The sequence below is a fragment of the Ursus americanus genome, chromosome 10, assembly GCF_024610735.1.
Source record: "Ursus americanus isolate L20-20 chromosome 10, mUrsAme1.1.p, whole genome shotgun sequence".
Taxonomy (NCBI): Eukaryota; Metazoa; Chordata; class Mammalia; order Carnivora; family Ursidae; genus Ursus; species Ursus americanus.
Window position 1 is genome coordinate 63308739 of NC_142136.1, and position 21226 is coordinate 63329964.

A 21226-nucleotide genomic window follows, 5' to 3' on the forward strand; every position below is an offset into this window, starting at 1 on the left:
GCCTGGTGAAGGGCTGAGCCCCTGTGAAGTGTTGCTATGGCTCCTTTTTCTCTATCCCTTACTCCCTTCTGTCCTGCTGCATTCACCCTGAGCCCAGTCCACCTGTGGCTAGGACAATGAATCATGCAAATCAATGTAGAAGAATGATGCCCAAGTCTTAGTGACCATTTAAACTTGTACAAATACTCCTACTTACCGGTGCCCATGTCCTGGGGTTATGCTAGTTGTGCCCATGTTCAGTGGTTCTCCAGGTAGAGACAGACTCTGAGGCCCCCTTGGTAAGTGAGCAAAGGCTCTCTTGCTCCCTCTTTCTCCTCCGGAGGACCTGTGAGTTTGTGTTCATCTTTTCTATGTGAATCTTGTTGTATTATCTAAAATGCAGGGTGGTGGAATGAGCTGCATGGAAAAGAGGGCAGATTCAGAGACCTGCTTCTACCCAACACATTTCTGTTTGCATTCTAAATTTGACTTGTTCACATGTCACTTTCATGAGTTTTGTTACATCTGTCTATCCCTCTACTCAATGTTTTACCTTAGATTTTTACTTAGCCTCATTGTAAGTAGTAATATCCATGAAATCATTGGTTTGTTATATACCAATTGTATTTCAATAAAATAAGGTAGTAATAAACAAGTAATCTGTAAGTCTTTTCTTGACATTTCCTGAGCCTAATTGCCTAGAACTGGTGTAACAAATGACCACAAACTGTTAAAAAAAAAAAAAAAACTAATTGGAGAGGCAAAGCTTCTCTTGTCTTCATTTTTTTTTTTTATTATTTCATGTATAAGTAATCTAGAAAACGTTGTCAAATTTACTTACATGAAAAGTCTTCAAAAGTAGGTCAGGCACCACTCAAGTTCCTGGGAGTTCGCAGGCAGTTTGGAGACATAGTCCTAGCTTCTAGTGAGCATGATTATTCCCACCTTAACCTCCATTCCTTTTCTGTCTTATTCAGAGATGGATGGATTGGTTTTTTTTTTTCTGTTGTTGTTTTTTTAAGTGTGGAGTCAGATGGAGAATCATTAAGTTCTGATGTTGTCACTTCCTACCTTTGTGATTAAGCCAATCACTTAATCTCTCTGAGTCTCATTTTCCTTATCTATAAAATGGCAATAATAGTACCCACCTTAATAGGTTGTTGTGAAGTTTAAATACACACACACACACACACACAGTTCCTAGCTATTATCTTGCATGTAATAAGTGCATAAAAATATTAGCTCCATCTTTCCTTCTTTGCTGTCGTCAAAGCAACATTCAGAATTACTTTGTCCATTCTCTAATTTCCTTCTAGGTTATCAGGAAGCTTGTGTTCTGTTTCTAATACTCCCTAGACTAATTCTCTGTTCCCTTTCCTTGATTCCTTCATCTCTGCCCTCCTTTTGATGTTCCCTCCCCAAATTCTGTCCTCTCTCTCATGCCTTAATCTCTCTTCTTTCAAGCAGTTCTCACATTCCATCTGCCACAATCTCAGGGCTCTGTGCCCTATGGAGGAACTGAGATAACTCTGAGAAGAGGGTAGGTCATAAAAATTCTTACTTCTTTTGTGTTTTTGTGATGTGTCAATGAGTCCTTTTTGTTTGTTTGTTTAAATCATGGTCTTCCCAAAAACATGGAGAAATTTATGTTATCTAATGCTATGGAAAAATTCCTGGACCACAAGTACTATTAAATTCAACAGACATTTTTGGAGCATCTGCTATATGCCAAGCAGTGCCCCAGGCACTAGGGAGATAAAAATATAAAGACCAAGTCTCTGCCCTAAAATGCTTACATCCAATCAGACAGATATATAAATACCTAAATTGAATATAAGTGTGCCTTGTGGGGCATCAAGCCAATAATGCACATGAAAGAATCTCCTTTACTTTTTCAGTTATGAGGTTGTGTTGGACCAGCCAATCAAAATGGCCATCCTGACCACATCCCTCTGCTGAGTGAGCAGCCATGTTCTGTCTCCTGAGCAGAGCTCACTGACTCAGAATGGGCTTAACTGATGAAGCCAATAAGGCCATATACACATTCTCATTTTTCCCATGTCCACCCCAACCCCCACTGCCGCTAGGATGAGAGCATGTGCATGTGACCTCAATTTGGCCAATCAAATGTACCTTTCTTAGACCTAGAATTGGGACTTGATCATTCAAGGGAGCTGAGATGAAAAGAGCTCTCTGTTGCAGTGACTGCAACAATGTCCAGTTTCTAGGGCCAGCAGGGGGACAAGCAGTGAAATTGGGTCTCCTGTACCTAGGTGTCAGTTGCAAGTTATGGCTCCTGCTGCTCATTGATGGCAATAGTGTTCTCATTCGTCTAATTTGGAGGTATGACTGGCTGGGATTCTTCATGCTCCCTGTTTCTGTTCATTCTCTGAGCATCTCTCTGATCCAATATCTTTTCATTAAATTCCTTTTTTGCTTAAACCAGCCAAATTGATTTTTAGCTACTAAGAATACTTTGGCTGAGGCTTGGTATTAAGGCTGCACCTCAACGAGAAGAACGCTAATTAACTAATGTCCTGCTAGCACATTCAAATTGGAAATATTAGAGTTGGTCAACTGGAATCCAGAGCAGAAGCTAAAAACACAACCCATGGACTATGAGACAACAAGGACTGTGTGTAGGCTGAAATTATGAGTAAGCAGAAGTTATGAATAAGCAAAAGTTATGAGTTAGCAGAAATCTACATACATGCAGAAGAGTAGAAGAGGTGGTTGGCTGAAAGCAGCAAGGACACAGAAGGGGAACTGAGACCCCATGATGGTGAGGGAATAGGTGAACCCCTGCTCTCAAGGGGACTCCAGGCTAACCCAGTCCCTGGACTTGCCTTGAATCCTGAACTACTTCCCAATTTTCAAACTACATTTCCATTTCTGTGAGGCTGATTAACCGGGGTTGTTTCTGGGTTCCTTTGAAATTCCAGTTGCTCTTATTGTGATGTATACCCTTATTTCTTATAGTAACTCCCTATTCCTTGAGGTAACCAGGATAAGACTGTATTTTATATGACCAGAGTGTTCCAAAGATTACAGCATGATATGGCTAGGACCCAGGAAACAGGAGTCAAATAGTATATCTCAGAAGTCACTGATCTTCTTCTCTAAAAATGTACTTTCTTTTTTTCCTATCTTGCTTGAAATCTCCAGCAGAAGAACCTTCCTCTGGGCTGAAAAATTAATGGTTTATCAGAAGCCCCTGTTTAAAATGTATTCTAGTTTCTTGTGGAAGTGAAAAGCCAGAGGTATTTCTCTCTACATTAACCATTAGCATCTGAGCAGATCATATGAGTTCGTTCTTAAATTTGAACTCTTAGGGGTCTGATACTTAGGGGTTCAGCTAGGTATAGAGCAGAAAAATTGGGCACAGGGAGGGAAGAGTGTAGTGTAGATAATAGAAAATGGCAGTGAGAGTCCTTGGAACATTCTAAAGGACTGTGCTATGGACTGTTCCCATAAGGGAAGGTCCTGGTGGCAGCCAGTGTAAAGAGCGCCAGGGGACACTGGGGCCAAAATGGCAACCTTGCAACAAGGTGGCCACTAACACCAAACATGCTCACTTTACAGTCTGCCTTCTGCCAGTTCCAGAATTTTTACATAATTTTTGTTATCCTTCAGCTTTTATAGGAGATGGAGCTGGGCTGAAGTGGCAGAGGAAGATGGCTATCGTATATGCCCACTGTGAGATAATGCTTGGAAATTATACCAACATTAATTATGCCTTGGTGTTACCTGCCTGAGTCTGTGGCCTTTGCTTTATCTCCCACAACACACAGTGCCCTCTCATGGCTTGTGAAAAAGGAAATATCTTTATGGCTCACCTAATCAGTGAATGGCACACAGTCTAGAAAGCAAAAAAAGTGATTCTGTTAATAGGACATGACACGGGTAGGAAGGAATTTACACATGCTGCTGTGTTTGAAAAGAGAGAAAAAGCATCGAAGCTGTTTTAATGAAAGCAGAAGTCCGAAGATATCCCTGAAGAGCTTTATTTTCTTGAAGTCTAAAATGCACCACAGAGTTTGTTTGTGGGTTTTTCTGAGAATAGTGGGTTGAATTGTACTTAGAATGGCAGTGAGTCACATCAGGGTGCAGGGAGGAGAAAAATATTAATGCCACGGACACGTCTTTTCATAGGGTACGCACCTCAGCTGCTGGGTGCTGCACTTGCCCGTCAGCTCTGTTGGTGTGGCCAAATGACTTACTGTGGGTTATAAATCAATGATGAGCAATGTGAAGAGCAGATGGGGAGTTTAATGCATCCTCCACATCTCTGTCTTGTGACTGGCTGAAGTCCATGTGCAATTTTGAAAAGGATGTTTGAAAAGGATATTCATCATTTTAAATTGCTCTGTGGGAGCTTTGCAGTTCATAATGTGCCACTTAGGTACTTCTCAAAGATAGGTTTTCCTTGACACGGATTAGATTTTCATAACAGCAAAATGGCAACTGGAGGTATTAGGCTAGAAAAGCTAACTTTGAAGGAATTAGCAAATTGGGGGTGGGGATTTTGAGTTGGGGAGGAGTTAAAATGGTGTGAAATATTTAGGCTGAATTCTACTCCATAATATCTGGCACTGGGAATTCCCAGTGCCTGGCAAGATCATTTTTCTATCCATTCCTCAGGGTAACCCTCAAATACTATGGGGAAAACCCACTTAGGAACCTTCAGCATGACTAAAATATATTTGCTCTTGAGGAAAAGCTGTTAAAAACCCAGCAGTGTGGGGGTGCCTGCCTGGCTCAGTCAGTGGAACATGTGACTCTCGATCTTGGGGTCAGGCGTTCAAGCCCCACATTGGGTGTGGAGCCTACTTAAAAAACAAAAACAAAAATACAGCAGTATAGTTTAACAATTCTAGATTTGATAATCTCTAAGAAAATAGAAGGTTGTTACTGAAATGTTTCCAAGCTGAACACATGTGCTATATCCTTTGCCTTATTTTGTGACTTTACTCAAAGGGATTCTTATCAGGAGTGTTGTGTGTGAATGGCATTGACTGTCAGGTGGAGAGCTGGCGTGCAGGCACCTCCTCCCCAGACATTCAGGTAAAAATGAATCAACAATCAGTAGCCTGGGAAAATATGCATCATGAGCAAATGTGCTCTAAAGTCAAGAAAAGAAAACAGAATTGGACCTTGATCCTTTCAGGACAATAAGTATGAGCAGAGTATTACGTGTGCAGAAATAGGAAGCATGAGACTTCCACAAACCCCTCAGGGAAAAGGGAAGAAGAGAAGCAGACCCAATAGGGTTACTATTGCAGAGTGAACTATTTTTCTCACATGTTAAAGATGCCTTTTAGAGAAGTTCAAGGAGGGGCGCCTGGGTGGTTCAGTTGGTTGAGCCGGCAACTCTTGCTTTCAGCTCAGGCTGTGATCTCACGGTCATGGGATCAAGCCCAGAACCGCTCTCCACTCAGCAGGTGTCTACTTAAGAGTCTTTCTCCTTCTCCCTCTCCCTTTCCCCCTCCCCTTCCCCTTCATAGCAGGCAGACGCATGCACACGCCTGCTGTCTCTCTCTCTCTCAAATAAATCTTTAAAAAAAGAAAAGCTCAAGGAGGTACTTCTATACAATCTACATGTAATTAAAATGTTTTGGGAAATGGTGCTATAAAATTATAAATATGATAATCTTATTTTCACTTCTAGCATTGATATGCAAGGCAGATAGGTAGAGAAAATTATCCCTGAATAGTGCCTTGCAGTCTAAACTTCCTAAATACATTCAATTAATTGTCAAATAATTACTGAGCATTTCCCATGTGCCAGGAACTTGTACACAGTCATGAACAAGAGAGACGAGCCGGAGTGGACTTGATCATCATGGGGATGTTTAAGAAAACAGGCCTTCCAGAAAATGCTGCTGATCCTGGTACTTTCCCCCACCCAATAACATGAAGACACTCCTGGCTTGTTTTTTCTTGTATTCTCTCTGTCTCTCTTTTTTAAAAACAAATTTGGTTTCCTATCATCTTGCTCTTGCTTTGTTTTTCTTTTCCTACCTTGCCAGGAATTCCACTTGGATTCCATTAAACATTCCAAACCACTGACCCTACTGGTTTTCACAATTGATCATCCCCCTCTTGTCCTCATTTCCCTCCTTACCCATCTGAGATTCCTCAGTTCATCATTCCAGTAGTCTTCAAACTAGGTGGCCATAAGGTACAGGAAGACTTTCCAAGGGAGTGCTTATGCAGAGATAGTTTTAAGGAAACCCTCAACCTTCATTTCGATTATTTTTCTTAAATTGATCTACCTGAGAACTCATAAGCATTTATAATATTTCTTCTCCTGCTACACATGAGAAAGGCATATACCTCACTAATCCCAAATCTTACTAGGGTGTGTTCAATTGGACTGTAAAAATTCAGGGTGCCAAATAAAATAATAAATCAAAATATTAATTTTGGGAAAGCTAAACAAATAATTAAAACACTTAAGATTTTCCTGGTTTCCCTGTTTTCTGTGTATTTTGGTTAAGGGGAAACATGATCTTATAAATAGTATAAGTATAAACAGTATGCCATGTTGGAATGTTCTGAATTCAGATATTGGATAGAAATGGAATGGTGGTATTAACAATTTTTGTTTAATGATTCTTCCTCTTTTACCTCAGGTCTGTTATCAGTTTGGACGGAGAATTGTATGAGAGCAAAGCAAGGGGGGAAAATGCTGAAAATTAAAAACATTTTTTATATACTTAAGTTGTTTTACCTTAGGTATTCAAGAACTAAGGTTTTTAAATTTTAGAACAATTTTAGATTTACAGGAAAATTGCAAAGACAGTACAGGATTCTCATATACTCCACACCTAGTTTTCCCTGTTATTAACATCTTACATTATTATGGTATATTTTTATAATTAGTGAACCAATATTGTTGCAATATTATTAACTAAAACCCATACTTTATTCATATTTTCTTAGTTTTACCTAATATTCTTTTTCTGTTCCTGGATCCCACATTACATTTAATTATCATGTCTCCTTAGTCTCCTCTTGGCTATGACAGCTTCTCCAACTTTTTTGGTTTTGATGTCTTGACAGTTTTCAGAAGACTGGTCAGCTATTTTGTAGAATGTGTCTCAGTTGGGATTTGTCTGATGTTTTTCTCATAATTAGACTGGAATTATAGGGTTTGGGGAGGAAGGCTGTAGGGGTAAAGAAAGTGTCATTTTCAAACACAGTCACCACGATTTACCACTATTGATGTCGACCTGATCTCCTGGCTCACATAGTGTTTGTTGGGTCTCTCCCCTGTAAAGTTACTCTATTCCCCCATTTCTGGGACTTTTTATTAGCTGAAACAGAACCTTTGAACTACCCAAGGAGAATAGGTTCATGATGTTATTCTTATAAATATCAGTGTAATGCTTTTCAAGACTACTGATTCTTCAAGATACTTAAGGTAAAAAAAAATTGTGATATAAGCCCATGTGCACTTTTCAATAAGATAGTTAAGAATAATTTTTTTTACTAATCATGAAATATGTGTTCCAATTACTGTTAATATTCATCTTATTTCATCTTATAAAATATTCAGTGATTTCTACCTCCTATTAACAAAAAATAATACTATTTGTTGACTGCTGGACTGGTAAGGTTTTAGTATATGTATCTTTTTTTCCTTTGATAAATTCAGAAGAAAGGTCTGAATTTATATTTAAGATTACGGTGTCTAAGAAAATTAACAATTATTTCTGATTTGATATTCATTTTCCTTTAAACACTCCAAAAGGATAAAAAACAAAGCTTGACACACATATACAATTTACTTACCAAAGTAGGCCTACATGTTTTTATCACATTCCTCATGTCATAAAAAACTTACCATTTAAGCTAGGATTATTACAAAATAAGTATCAAGAAACAGTGTTATTATTGTCTTGTTTTTTTATAGCTGATTAGAAAATGATTATGAAATAATTATATTAATTCTACATCATTTAAACATTATCTGCAGAAGCAAGTAATGTAGTTGACAAAACATATTCCGCAATTTTTTTCTCGATATTTTAATATCCTAAAAATACATTTATGGCATGATTTTAAAATGAGGTCAACCTCTTTCTGAAAGCAACTAATTCTGAAATTGCTGCTTGATTTGACATTGAGTACTGGCTTTGTCAGTTGGATTGTGTCAAAGACTTTGTCCATATACTGAATACGCTAGATCTGCAGCTTGGGTGAACTGATGAAGATATATTAAAACGTGTGATTAGAGGGGGAAACCAAATAAAGAAAATAGGGGAACTCCTTGTATTATTTTTTACAACTGCATGCGAAACTACAGTTACATCAAAATAAGTTTAATGAGAAAACCATAATTAAATAGCATTTCATCAAACGTACTGCATTGACAAAGGTGTAATGAAATTAATAATATTCACTTTTCTGAATTTCTGAGTATTTTGGATTAAACAAAGTGCCTCTAAGTGAAAGAGTACCAAGTATAATTTATATTCAGATAAGCTTTGGTAAAGCTTTTTTGGTATACTTCCAGAAATTGAGGGGGAAAAATGCTTCTAACAACAGATAACAAACCATTTTGCAAGTTTGGGGATTTCCAATTCTTTGCTTTCAATAAGTTGAGTGGTCAGATGATAGATAATTATGTTTCCTATGATAGATCTTTAGATCTTTGTATTACAGACTTTTTTTTTGCTTTTCAACTCAGAAGGAGTTCAAAGAGATGAGTGGCATTGCTATAAACTCTTCCCTTTCTATATACTTAGTTATGAGAAGAAAGTTTCTCAGTATATATGAATAACAATGAAAAATAAAAATATAATAAATGGCCTATATTTTCTACAATGTAATCTAAAAATATGTAAAATTTATGGGTGAAATAATTAATTGGCAAAAAGTGTCCTCATTTACCTTAAGAGAAGAACTTACAATAAAATATTAGTTTTTATGTTTAATAGTTATTTATCAAATTTTAAAATATACTTATGTTTTGGTAAAAAGTTTTAATATATGAAAATTATTTTAGTTCATTGTATATTAATAATAATTATAATGGTAATTAATCTGGAAGAAAATTTTCAATGCTTAGAGCCTTATGCTCAAAGAAGATTAAAAAAATTACATTAAGCTTCAGTTTATATACATGTTTGTTGCAGAGATATGTGTGAAGGTGATAAATAAAAAACTTGTGAGTACAAAAATATGTTATAAAATTCAGCTGTCAGGGAGAGTAAGTATACTGGAAGTATAAGTTCAAGTAGAGGAAAATGATGTAAAATTGCAATTTAGGAAGCATTTTTAAATGTATTTTTAATGACGGTGAGCACCAAATTTATATGGTATTAAAATTCACTGGTTACTGCTATAAACTGAATGTTTTCATCCTCTTAAAATTCATAAGCTGAAACTCACTAGAAGGTGGGGCCTTTGAGATACATAGTTTTTCAAAATTCTTCTTAGGGAGTATGCAAGCAAAAGAGTTTGAAGGCCATGCAACGCTGTAGTTAGTCATTCTCTTCCAAACACCTTTAAGTCCTTTGTCCCTCTCTCCTGTTATTGTACTCATCAGGCATAAGTCTAACCCTGGTTCAACCCAACTATTTACCAATTCCATACCTATACTCAGCAGCTCACTGTTGCTGAAAAGAAACATGAGACCATGCTGACTGGTTTCACATTCAGTCTGTGATTACAGCACTCTAAAGAATGCACCACACTGCCTAGCAGCCCTACTAGTCTGGCATGTTCAAATTCCCACTTTCAAACAACTATTTCACACCTTCTTTTCTTTCCTCAAAATTTCTATATCACTGCCTCCATATCTCAACTAGCAACTTATAACTTTACCTTATAGTTCCTTGAGAAAATGGTTGAAATAAAATAAGAACTTCCTCATCTTCTCTCCAGCAACATGCATTCGTACCCATGCTTTGCCTCCCCACTTATTGCTATGGTAACATTGCTCCCGTGGAAGTCTGCATTCCTCTTAAGCTCTGGGCTCCCCGTCCCCATCCTCTCTCAGTTCCTTGAGGACATTGTCCCTGCAGTGACCAACTGTTACCCGTATCATCACCAATACCTCTATATATCACATCATTCCCATCAACTTATGAGCATGCTTTCATATATCCTAACTTAAAAAACGCCTTCAGGCACCTGGGTGGCTCAGTTGGTTAAGCATCTGCCATCCGCCCAGATCATGATCCCAGGGTCCTGGGATTGAGCCCCGAGTCAGGCTCCTTGCTCAGCGGTGAGCATGTTTCTCCCTCCCATGCTCCCCCTGCTTGTGCTCTCTCTCTCTCTTAGAATAAATAAATAAAATCTTAAAAAAAAAACAAAACCCTCCCTTCACTTTATATCCCTGTCTTACCTCCCCCCCCCAATCTCTCTACTTTCCTTCATAGATAAACTTCTGAAAAGAGTTTCCTATGTTGCCATTTCACTTCCTTACCTTACATTCTCCACCCAGTCCATTCCAAACAGACTTCCTTCATACCACTCCATGGAGTCATTTCATTAAGGACAATGATGGTTTCCATACTGCCAAATCTAATGACTACTTCTCTCTTACCTAATTGATGCCATTTATTTACTTCTTCCTTCTGGAGAGCTTATCTTGGTATTTGTGACACCACACTCCACTGGTTTTCCTTGCACTTCACTGACCACTCCATCTTAATCTCTTTTGCCTTTCTTCTGCTTATCTTGACCTCTTAAATTTGGAGTACTCCCTGGTGTAGTCTTAGTTCCTCTTTCCTATCAACAGACACCTCCTTTAGGTAGTTTATCTGGTGGTTAAAATACCATTTAATGCTAATGATTTTCTAATCTACATATCAAATTTGATTTTTTCCAGAAGAGACTACTTGGCGTCTTCATTTTTATATCCAACAGGTAAGTTCAGTCTAACTTGGTCAACATGGAACTCTGGATTTCTAATATTCCTACCCCCACTCCCAACCCCATACCCGTATTCTGTCCCACATTCACAGTCTCAGTTAATGGCGTAATCATTTGCTCAGTTCTTAAACCCAAATTGAGCAGTTACCCTTGATACCTCTGTTTTCCTTACTTATATCTAATCCATCCAGAAAAAAAAATCTGTCTTCCAAAGCTTCAAAATATATCCATACTGATTCTTTTAATGTATTTAGAGTTGCTTTGTGGCCTAATAATTGGCTAGTTTTTAAAAATGTTTCACAGATGCTTATGAAGAATGTGTGTTCTCATTGGTAGGATGTTCATAAGATCAAGCTTATTAATTGTATTTTCAAGTAAAATCTTCTATATTCGTACTAATTTTTTGTCTTAATCAGTTTTCAAGATGAGTTTTAAAATGCTCTAATGGTAGATTGTCTTAAGATTAGTCCAGTAGTTTTAGCTTTTGTATATTTGAGACCACATTGTTAGGTAAATATAATTTAGAATTGGCTATCTCTTGGTGAATTTAACTGTTAATCATTTTATAGTATCTCTTCTTATCTCTAAATAATGATTTTGCCTTAAAGTATTTTCTCCAATACTAATGTATCTGCATCAAGACTGCCTTAATAAAATTTCTTCTCTCCTTTTACTTTGGATGTACCTATATCCTTGTATTTCAGGTATTTCTCTTGTAACACCTCTTGTCTAGTTGACAGTCTTTGCCTTTCAACTGGAGAGTTTAGTGCATTTACACTTAACATGATTACTGGTATATTTGGAATTACTGCTATCACTTAATCATTTGTGTGTGTATTTAATATTACTTGTTTTTTTTCTCCTTTCTTGACTTTTTTTGGAATATTTTTTTTTTAATGACGCTTTTTCTTAATTGCTGTTTGGATTATATACTCCCAATTTCTATTCTCTCAGAGGTTCCTCTTAAAATCTAAACTAGATATTTGACTGAAAGTCTAAAACTATTTGATATCCTTATTCTTCTGCTAACTACCTTAGATAACTTGAGCTTTGATAGCTACCCTATCTTATATTTAATTTTTTTCCTATTTTAGTTTTATTTTAAACACTCAATTTAGCTATTTCTTCATGGTTCTATGTAGTCAATTTTTTTTTGTTTTTTTTTTTTTTAGTTTTACTCACATGTTTACAGACTGCTCTGTTCATACTTCTTTCTTCCATTTCAGTTTTTCTTTTTAAAGCTAATGTTTAAATTTATGAATGTATGGGTTCAGTTGCACCTTTCAAAAAGATATGTTGAAGTCCTAACCCCTAGTACCTGAGAATGTGACTTTATTTGGAAATAAGCTTATTGCAGTTGTAATCAAGATTTAAGATGCGGTCATGCTAAAATAGGTTAGGCCCTTAATCCAGTGTATCTGGTGCCCTTGTAAGAAGGGTAGAAGGTTAATTTAATAAGGGGGTAAGCAAACTTATTCTGTAAATGGCCATATAGTACCTATTTTAAATTTTGGGGGTCATATGCCATACAGTTTCTGTGACAACTTTAAGTTGTGCTATTGTAGCTTAAAGTAGCCTCAGACAATGTCTAACAGATAGGCCTGACTGTGTTCCAATAATACTTTATTTATAAAAGTAGGCAGTGGGGCAGATTTAGCCAAATTCTGATGTAATATTTGATCTGTGATCCACAAGAAGCCTGATGCTATATTGGGAATTAGTTGAACCTTGAAAATATATTAAAATTTATTGTTTATCTTACACTTTGAATGGATGTTTTACCCATGTATGATTTTGTAACATGATACATTGGTCATTTGTAATATTGAGTTGTATAGATAGATCTTTCAAATGCTGGCATATTTCACCATACAATATAAGATATTATATTTGCTAATATCACTACTGTGTCATCAGTAAAGTCTTTGAGCATTGGAAAGCTGTCAAGCTCACATTGGCAGATACAATTTGTCTGAAATTCTAATTTTTACTTTGAAGCTTGAATTTTATCATTGACAACAAAACTGTCAGTTGTTTTCCTTGAAGTGATAGTCTTACTTGGCTCGTTGTTAAGAAAATGTCTACCAAATACACAAATCTAAATAAACATGTTCTTCAAGTAAAATGATATTCTATCAAAAAAGTGGCTGGTTCAGCACACAACTCACTTATAAGTGCTTTTCCTTGAGAGTTATCATAGTTCAGTATGCAGTAAAATGTTTTTGCATACTTCCCATTTCATCAAAGAGAATATCAAAAAGATATATACAAAAGGGGTGATACTTATACAAATTAATAATTTGTATTGCTTTGTAACAAACAATTAAAGTGAAACTCTTTTCTGTTTTTTTTTTTTCCTGCCAGTGAGTGGCAGTGAAGTACAATGTATATTATACTAGTACAATAATTTAACATTAAACTGGTACATTTTACTAGTTACAGTTTGGGGCCACTGCCTTGCTTTGCTCTAAGTCACCAAGAGTTCTACCCACTATTGCCTTTGCACCACTGATGCAAAACAACACAATGAAAAAGGCAAGTAATGCCTTAGTATTATTACAAAAACAGTTCTGAGTTTTTAAATACACTGAAAGTGTCTCAGAGACCCTCAGAGTTCCATGGCCTTTATGTGGAGTACTGCTGCCCTAAGGCATTGGCTAGAAGGCAATTTCTCCTGAAAAAGTCTTCTCACAAGATTTAATCTCTATCTTTATCTCCCATCTCCATACCCTCCCCTCCCTTTCCCATTCTTGCTCCCCAATCCCCACCCTCAACATCTCCCACCACTAATGCTTTTTAAGGCTTAGACTGAACAATTGTAATTTTTTTTTTCTTTGGAGAGATTATCTTCCGACTTCGGTTTTGTGGAAAACTGATTTATTTTAAATATTGAAAGTTTATTTCATGCAGATGATATAAATTACTTTAAAATAATTTATTTTTAAAAGTAACATGCTCCATCTTAACTGCAGTATAAGACATGCTAGTAAGTCATGAAATTAAAAGTAAGAGATTTTTTTTTCCTTATTGGGTGCTGTTTATGTGTTCTTAGCCCACGTCTTACAGGATAATTGTCAAGTATCAGTATATCGGAAGTGGATCCATGTTCAAGTTGTGATGCTTTAGCTCAGTGGAATAGAGTCAGAAGGATGGATGGTGTTCAGAGGCCTCTGCAATTCTTTGATATCTTTTTTCCCGTACTGTTTGAATCTCTGTGTCACATTATTAGTTATGGTGTGCACTGTGCTAAATTTTCTGTATCACTGAATTCAGTTTTTGCTGACAGATTTCAGGGTAGGTCATGCTTTTTACCTTATTTATTTATTTATTTATTTATTTATTTATTTATTTATTTATTTTTAAATTCAACTAGCCAAGATTTAGTACATCATTAGTTTCAGATGTAGAGTTCATTAATTCATCAGTTGCGTTTAACAGCCAGTGCTCATCACATCATGTGCCCTCCTTAATGCCCATCCCCCAATTACCCCATCCCCCCATCCCTTCTCCCCTCCAGCAACCCTCAGTTTGTTTCCTATAGTTAAGAGTCTCTTATGGTTTGTCTCCCTCTCTGATTTCTTTCCATTCCATTTTCCCTCCCTTCCCTATGATCCTCTGGGCTGTTTCTTATATTTCACATATGAGTGAAACCTTATGATAATTGTCTTTCTCTGATTGACTTATTTTGCTTAGCATAATACCCTCCGGTTCCATCCATGTTAATGTAAATGGTTAAGTATTCATCCTTTCTGATGGCTGAATAGTATTCCATTGTGTGTGTGTGTGTGTGTGTGTGTATATATATATATATATATATATATATATATATATATATATATACCACATCTTCTTTATCCATTCATCTATCGATGGACATCTTGGCTCATACCATAGTTTGGCTCTTGTGGACATTGCTGTTATAAACATTGGGGTGCCCCTTGAGTTTTACTTGATGCTTCAGAACTTCATGCAGACCCTGTAAGAGTCCTCTACCTAGTAGTGAGGTTGGAATTAGCATCCTGCTGGGTCACTTTTGTTGCACTGATCCACCTGTTGTTGTAAGGGTCTGTGCTGCTACATCTAAAGTAGGGCTTTCATTTGCCTCTGCAAATTAGTTGCCTTTGGCAATTAGGGTTTTTTCTTTTTTAAAGATTTTATTTATGTGAAGAGAGAGAGAGCATGAGCAGGGGGGAGGGGCAGAGGGAGAAGCAGACTCCCTGCTGAGCAGGGAGCCTGATGCAGGACTTGATCCCAGGACCTTGGGATCATGGCCTGAGCTGAACACAGACGCTTAACTGACTGAGCCACTCAGGCACCCTGGCAATTGGGGTTTAACTGCTGATATCCAAGTGATGATATATGCAGACTATTTGCTTGCCTACATTCACAGAAAATACAGTGGGGGCTTTGGTGAAGCTAATGAAACTCAGAAAATGTCATCTGAAAAGATTGTTTAAATTTTCTTTGCAAAGAAATCCTGCTTGCTATTTTATAGGGTCTGAGACTGACATGATTTGAGGATCCCTCTAGGAAAAAATATATGAAGTTACACAAGTGATCTTAGTTAAAATGAGAAAATAAATCACAACAAATTATGGAAGGCTTGAAATTCAGAGATCTCTTTAGGCAACTTACCAGAAATGAGCACATAGATTAGAAGCTGGCTTGCACTCCCTTCTAAGGCACTCTAACCCAGCAACTGTGGCATTCACATCACTGTGCAAAGGAGGTCCCTGAAGGGTCAGCTTCGTTAGCTTCACTGTAGATATATCTCTATGTTTGAAGAACTTTCTGTTCCAAACATGGCCACCTCTCAAATCCTGCTATAGAGCATCGTTACTTTTCAAGTGACCTTAAGTCATGCAAAGTAGAAGCCTGAAATATGTTGAAGTGACAAAGACAATTTGGTTGTTTCCTTTCATTAAGCTGTGTCATACTTCAAATGACATTTAAAAGCTCTACTTATTCCAAAATTATATTATATTTAATATTATTAGACATGGAAACAACCCAGAGGGCACGAAATGCCATCTTTGTCTATAGGAAAGTTGTAGCTATTACTAAAAGGAAATGCTACAAATTTCACAAACTCAATTCATGACTCCCATTAATTTTTTAAAGAGGTCTGCCTCTCAGGAAGGCAGTTTTACAGGCAACATTTTAGTGAGCTCTACTGGAGAGCAGGTAATTCATTACCCCAAATATCATGTTTATTATATAATTAATAGATTTACATCCTAATAAAAGGGAAGCCCTAGGCATATGTTTTATAGTGAAAGTAAAACCTTGGAAGCATGAAAGTAGAGTGGTTTTAGTTAAAACACTAGTAAAGATCCTTAAGAATAATCATTTAAAATATGCAGTCATGCAGTGTCTTATAAGTGATTTTTTCTTTCCATCCGCCAAAGTTATTCAGTGATAGCCCATCTTCTCCGGTGTATCACCAAATTCAGTAAATGCATGAGTAGAAATAAGAAAAGGTTAAAAAAAAAAAAAAGTCTACAGAAAAATTTGTGAAAAATTACATTTTATAAATATTAGAGGTAATAAATAGATTAGCCATTCATAAACAGTGAGCACATCTGTAGTTCATTATCTTTTGTAATGTTAGAGCAAAACAGGTGGCTTCCACATGTGGTTCTCATTACCGGGATAGAACTAGAACGGTCTGATCATATGGTCATTGAATCAATCATTCAGGTGACTTATTTACTTTATTTATATGTTATAGAAAATCATTACAAACATCTCATCAATTGAGTGATTCATCAGTTTAATTTTGCAATGGTTTGAATCAGCCTTACAGAGAGCTGAAACTTCTGCATTCATCTCCTGATGAAGTATATTTGAGATAAACATACTTTGTTTTTTTTGGGGGGGGTGTTTTTGTTTTTTAAGATTTTATTTATTTGACAGAGAGCAAGACAGCCAGAGAGAGAGGGAACACAAGCAGGGGGAGTGGGAGAGGAAGAGGCAGGCTCCCAGTGGAGGAACCTGATGTGGGGCTCCATCCCAGAACACAAAGATCACGCCCTGAGCTGAAGGCAGACGCTTAACGACTGAGCCACCCAGGTGCTCTGAGATAAACATACTTCGTAATGCAGTGTAAATAATGACAGAATCATAAGGTTCAAACTTGAAAAAGGATTGCAGTTCATCTGTGCAACTTTGTGCTTCTGATCCTTAAATTTCCTAGATAGATAATACATCTTTTTTTTTTAAGTGGTGGGCAGAGTGTTTGTATCCTACTTAATAATAATATTTACCATTAGAAGACTATATTTTATATTTAATATAAATTAAAACACCATGGTCTAATTAAATTCTACAAATATTTATTATCTACCATAAGTTCAGTGTTCTATTAGGCCATGACAGAAGTCAGGAGGGTTACAGATTGAAGGATTGGGATAGATTTCTCAGAAGGAGAAAGACACATGCTTGTAACAGTTAGGCATAATGTCAATGCATGTGTCAGTCTTTGTGGTCCCATCCCGGCCATCAGTGCTAGAGGAGGAGACTTGAGAAGATAAAGTTCATCTGGGGAAGGCTCAGAAAGAGTGGGACTCATCTAATGACATTGGGCAGCATGGGGGTGGGGGAGGATGGTTGTATTTGGGTAGGTGGGGAGTAAAGGAAAGCTATATATACATATATATTTAAGGAAAGCATTATTTTAAATGGAAAGAACAGCATGGGCAAAGTGTGGAGAAAACCTAATTATCCGATTTCACTAGGAGAGATAAAAAAAGATTGTTCCTTTTGTACTGGGAAATTATTAAGCATTTCTTCAGTCTCTTCTTTTCCAATATAAATAATCCCAAATTCTCCAACCTTTCATTCTACACCTGTTTTCTAGTCCTCAGCCCTTCCTGAGGCTCTCTAAATTCCCTGCATCACTCATGAGCCCTTTGGCCTAACCTGTAAAGTCTGTCAGAGGCTCAAGAGTCTGACTTCTCTTTTTTTTTTCTTTTTTATTCCTTCCTTTTTTTTTTTTTTTTAAACTTCTCATTCTTCCAACTGTGTGGTCTTGGCCAGGTCCTTCCTGGGCTCAGTTTCCATTCGTAATTTAAGGCACTGTATTATGGTCTCTTTATTTCCCTCCATCTCAAAATTCTGACTCTTAAATTGTGAAGCTAGCATTCAATTCAATGTTCTAGCCTTGTGGAATAAGTTGTAGGTTTAATTTCCAATTTCCTTCTTGCTGTATTTCTCTTTAGATATTAAAATAGCATAATTACCTTTAAAAATCCTGAGTCTAGGAAAAAGTTTGATACCTACATAGAAACTGGGTTTCCTTGTCCTAGACTTTATCAACAAAATACCATTTGTATAAAATGACCTCAAGTATCGATACTACCCTTGGTATGGAGAAAATTTATTTTTCTTTAGGGGATAATGATGTTTTTGTTTAAACAATTTATGTTCATTATAAAAAATTCAAGCTAAGAAAAAAAGTGAAAGAAAATGATACCATCCAGAATAGCCATGATAATGTTGGGTGATCATCATTCCAGACTTAAGGAAATATTTTTAGAATACATAACACAGAAACATAGCTACCAAAGACAGATGGAAGGCAAAAGAACTTTATTAACATTTTAGTAGTTCATTTTGTGATGTAGAGCTATTTTTTTAAAACATATTTTTCTCCCTGTCCCATCTCTTTTCTCCATGGCTATGCTTCTTGAAGGAGTCCATATCACAAACTCTCAGTCCTCACAACATGGAAACCTAACTTTGCTTCTGTCACTGACACTTAACCTGCCAAGGTAAACAATGACATCATGTTAGTAAAGCTAATGAAAATTTTTTAGTTCTTTTCTTTGTTTGACTGTTGGTTAGCACTTTTTTCCAGCTTTATTGAGATAAACCTGACATAACATTGTGTAAATTTAAGGTGTACAATGTACGGATTTGATATGTGTATATATTGCAAAATGATTTCCATGATAAAGTTAGTCAGCCATTCTCCACCTCACATAATTACAATCTTTTTGTTATTGCTGTTGTTATGGTGAGAAGTTTTAAGATCTACCTAGTAAATTTCAAGTATACAATATAGTGTTGTTAACTGTAGTCACCATGCTGTACCTTACATCCCCAGGACTGCACCCCTTGACAAACAACTCCTCGTTTCTCCCGCCCTATAGCCCCTGGCAATCACCAATCTGTTTCTTTGAGTTTGCTTTTTTATTCCACATTAAGTGAGATCATTCAGTGTTTGTCTCTCTCTGTCTGATTTATTTCACTTAGCATAATAACCTCAAGTTTTACCAATTTATATCCATCAGAAGTGCACAAGGAGTCCCTTTTCTCCACTTCCTCACCAGCATTTGTTATCTCTTGTCTTTGTGATACTAGCCATTCTAACAGGTGTGAGGTGATATGTGAATGTGGTTTTGATTTTCATTTCCCTCATGATTATTGTTGTTGAGCACCTTTTCGTGTACCCACTGGCCATTTGTATGTCTTCTTTGGAAAAATGTCTATTTAGGTCCTTCACCCATTTTTAAATTAGATTATTTATTTTTTTGCTATTGATGTTGTTTATTGGTAATTCTTCAGTTCCACTATCTTCTAGACTTTGCCTTATATTTGAGGAGCCAGAAACCTGGGAATTGCATGCACGGGTCTAGATGCAGTTGATCCTCTGTCAGACAAATGCACTTGCATGTATTTTGGAGGTGAAAGGGAGGGAGAGCCATTCTCCCTCCAGATGCAGTGGTGGTTGACACATGGCCCTTGGCAGATGGATGCAGTGACTGGGCTTCATACTTCACTGCCAATTATTAGTTTGGTGGTGACACAGCATCCGTAACATTGACAGCTGACTCCTGACTTCTGGGTGGCAGCAACACCAGTTTTCTGACTTCCAGGTTATAGGTGCAGTTGTGTACCTGAAAGCCTATTGGCTGTGTCAGTCATTCCTCCAGTCTTTGTGATTATTTTGCAGACATCTCGTTTTCTTTACTAAATACCTTTATGCTTGATATACCTTGTGTGGTTTCTCCTTCCTGAACTGAATCTTGACTGACATGGGTCCTATTTTGTTCCAGGGCCTATTTTGTTTGTTCTTTTCTTACATTATCTTATTTAATTCTCATTTTTAAATCCTAAGAAAAAATGATTCTCATTTTACAGATGAGTAAACAGAGGTTTAATCTGCTGCTAAAAGAGGCAAGGAAAAAATTCTCTGCAGCCACAGTTTGTAGGTACTGTATCTCCTACCTCAGCTACCTATGAAATATCAAAATCAATCCAGCAAGCCACACATCTGAAAATCTTCATAGATTCCTTCCTCTCCCTCTCCAGTCCCCTCTCCCATCTCTTCAAACACTAAGCCTGTTGATTTTCTCTATGAGATCTCTCTGCATTCATTCCCCTTCTTATCCTATTTCACTTGCCTTGGTTTGGGCCCTAATCATCTTTTTCCTGGATTATTGTAGTTCTGCTTACTAACTGGAATGTCGGCCTATATTGTAGTCTCGTTTAATCCCCCTTTTATGCTCCCGTGTGGAATAAGAGTTTTAAAACAAAACTTGTTAATTCTCTGCCTACAATCCTTTGGTGGCTCTCCATGACATTGGATGGTGTCCAGACCTCTCAGCCAGCCAGAATAGTCCATTGTGTTCCAGCCCCTGCAGGTCATACCCTTTCTTGGTCCCCAGCCCATGCTATGTTTTTCTTGTCTGTCTCCCTAAACAGAGCAGAGCAGTGGCAATGTCTTCTTTATTTCCATACTCATCTTTGAGCCTGACACAATGCCTGGCACTTTATAGGGGACCAATAAATATTTAGTAATAATGAATGAAGGGAAAACTTGCCATTGGTGGAAACCAGAAAATCTTTCAAACTTGTCAAAAATCCAGAAAGAGGCTGAAAGAAATTTATCCCAGACTAGCCACTGTAATGAATTCATTACAATAATGGAGAAAAAAAAGATATTGTGGTCTAGTCTACCAAAGCTTGTTCTGGTTAACATTTTTTTGTTAAAGACACTTCTCTTTCTGCATTTTTTAGCTTACTTTTTCTCTAGCTTCTGACCTATAAAGTACTTTAAACATTATGTTGTGGAGGATTGTATTGGAACATTACTGGCTGCAGATTGTTCTCTGACCATATCCCTCCTTACTGAATCACTCTTCAAGATGTTTTCTCTATCTTCTAGTTATTTTTCCCCATTGTACAGCAGCAAGGAAAATTAAATTGTCTTTTGCTGCAAAGCACAAGCCAATTATATATATGCTTTATCAGAATAAATGCCATCCCTCCCTTCCTTAACCTTAGATAACAAAGAGTATTGTAACCTATTAAAGTATTTGCTTAATAGGTAGGGCATTTGGGAAGAGGAAAGGAT

At 36.9% G+C, this 21226-nt stretch overlaps 1 long non-coding RNA gene across 1 annotated transcript in view; it reads left to right on the forward strand.

Annotated features, from left to right (window-relative positions):
- Positions 1 to 21226, forward strand: part of LOC123791911 (uncharacterized) — a 205712-nt gene that overhangs the window by 119492 nt on the left and 64994 nt on the right. The window contains exon 4 of the long non-coding RNA XR_006779555.2: positions 10823 to 10860. This is a non-coding gene — a long non-coding RNA (uncharacterized LOC123791911). The remainder of the gene's footprint in view (positions 1 to 10822; positions 10861 to 21226) is intronic.